We start from the raw sequence: 2,488 nt of genomic DNA, 5'->3' as shown, positions 1-2,488 counted from the left end.
TGACATATCAGTAAGAAAAAGATAACCCACAGAAAAATGGACAGATGACTGGAATAGTGACTTCACACACAAAAGGAAATCCAAATGGCCAATCAGTTCTCAGATTCACTGGAATTAAGGAAATACAAAATAAACTACAATGAGAGACACCTCCTACACCCCCCTGGCTTGGCAAAAATTGAAGTCCGACAATAACAAGTGTTGGCATGGGTGCAAAGAACAACGGATACTCATGCATTGCTGGTGGGATTGTAAAGACACTAGTTTGGAAAATAGTTTTGCGTTAATTAGTAAAGCTGAAGAGATGCACTCCCCCTGACATCCCCCTAAAATCTCTTCCAATAACTTTAATAAGTGGCTCCCAAAGTATGGTCCCTATTCTCAGCTGGTAGCATCAGCATCACCTGGGAACTTCTTAGAAATATGAACTCTCAAATGTAACCCCAGTTCCACTGAATCAGACACCTGAGGGTGGAGCCTTGTCATTTGTGAACCATCTGGGTGATGGTCATGAGCTTTCAAGTAGAAGAAGCACCACCTGAGAGAAATTTGTGAGCATGGGTACAGGATCCATGATAAAAATGTTCACAGTAGCAACCACGTATCCATCAACAGGAACACAGTCCCTTCTATTTATACAATGGAATAGTACACTAAAATACATGCATTAAAAATGAATGCATTCCATGGATAAAACTTATGGTCAGTCATTATGCTGAAGAAAAGAAGCAAGACACAAATGAAAAAAAAAACCCTGAAGAGAAGAACGGAATTGATTACCATAAAATCCAGGAAAATGCTTATCAGTATTGGAGAAGGAAGGAAGTATGATCAAGAAGGAGCTTGCAGTGGAGCGGAGTTTATGAGGGGCTGACAATATTCCCTGTTTTGACCTGGTAGGTGATTACATCTTCCTTGACTTTATGATTATACTATAAACTGTATATATGTGCTTTTCCAAATATATATTGCCTTTTACAGTGAAAATAAATTTTTGTGTCTATCAAAGCTTTCAACGTTGCTACCAAAATCAAATTTAACCAAATTATAACCTGCCTACCTTTGTAAGTCTGCTTGATTCTCCTTCCCATTATAAGAAGCTCCTCCATAACATTACTACTTCTGTTCTTTTTTTTTTTTTATGTCTTCCTGCAGGGGAAAGAGAGTTGGGGACAGACTCGAAGATGACTATCAGCCAGAGTCATTATCCCTTCTTCTCCCTAAATGTGTAGAGGAGTCGAAAAGCAACCAGGCTTCTCAGTAAGCGAGGTTGATATCACCCACTGATCCAAGGTTCTGCTCCCACTTTTGACTTTGTTGTTTATTTGCAAACTTCTTTAGTGATTGCTGTTAGACTGGATTCATGCACAGTTAGAAGGAAAGAAATAACACATTAGTTCTTCCAAATATAATAGTGATGGTACAGATGCTGGTTGGATCATACTTGAATTGTCTGAGTTTAAAGCAGAAGGTACTTCTCAAACAATTTTAAAGTCAGGTCCTTATTTTTCTTTTGTTTCAATTAAGACAGGTGTACCTTGGCCACAGGTCTATGGTGATTGAATTGATAGCTATTTATCCTACATGGATAATATCATTCTTTTGTCAATAGTAATGATCATGTGAGTATGAACACATAAAAAATATAGCTACATATTATGATACAACATACCAAGCACAGTGTTTGTACAGAGTAGGTGCTCGGTGAACACTCAACTGATATAAGCAGATCTGTCATATAAAAATATGTCTAAAATACAAGTATTATTATAAATTGTTATATAATTTAGCTGTCTAATTTTTCTGGTGTGTGTATTTACTTTATTATTATGTGAATATGTGTATATGGCATAAAATTAGCCATTTTTGGTGTGCATTTCAGTGGCATTAATTATATTGACAATGCAACCATCTAGCCACACGGTTTTCACCCTCATTTTATTGCCTTTGTTAGAATCGACTTTGGTATTTCAAATTGCTTTCTTAAAACTTCCTCGGAATTTACCCAAGGGATACAGGAGTACTGATGCATAGGGGCACTTGTACCCCAATGTTTATAGCAGCACTCTCAACAATAGCCAAATTATGGAAAGAGCCTAAATGTCCATCAACTGATGAATGGATAAAGAAATTGTGGTTTATATACACAATGAAATACTACGTGGCAATGAGAAAGAATGAAATATGGCCTTTTGTAGCAATGTGGATGGAACTGGAGAGTGTGATGCTAAGTGAAATAAGCCATACACAGAGAAAGACAGATACCATATGTTTTCACTCTTATGTGGATCCTGAGACACTTAACAGAAATCCATGGGGGAGGGGAAGAAAAAAAAAAGAGGTTAGAGTGGGAGAGAGCCAAAGCATAAGAGACTGTTAAAAACTGAGAACAAACTGAGGGTTGATGGGGGTGGGAGGGAGTGGAGGGTGGGTGATGGGTATTGAGGAGGGCACCTTTTGGGATGAGCACTGGGTGTTGTATGGAAAC

The 2,488-nt window shown here is 37.9% G+C and overlaps 1 long non-coding RNA gene across 1 annotated transcript; it reads left to right on the top strand.

Moving 5' to 3' along the window:
* LOC131499159 (uncharacterized) lies at positions 1-1,876 on the top strand. Its single transcript, XR_009255747.1, has 2 exons — positions 1-896; positions 1,156-1,876. It is a non-coding gene; the product is annotated as an uncharacterized LOC131499159 (long non-coding RNA).
* Positions 1,877-2,488: the final 612 nt, after the last annotated feature.

The sequence above is a fragment of the Neofelis nebulosa genome, chromosome 17 (genome assembly GCF_028018385.1).
Source record: "Neofelis nebulosa isolate mNeoNeb1 chromosome 17, mNeoNeb1.pri, whole genome shotgun sequence".
NCBI lineage: Eukaryota > Metazoa > Chordata > Mammalia > Carnivora > Felidae > Neofelis > Neofelis nebulosa.
Note: the sequence above shows the minus strand (reverse complement) of the source record. Positions and strands in the feature narration are given on the sequence as shown.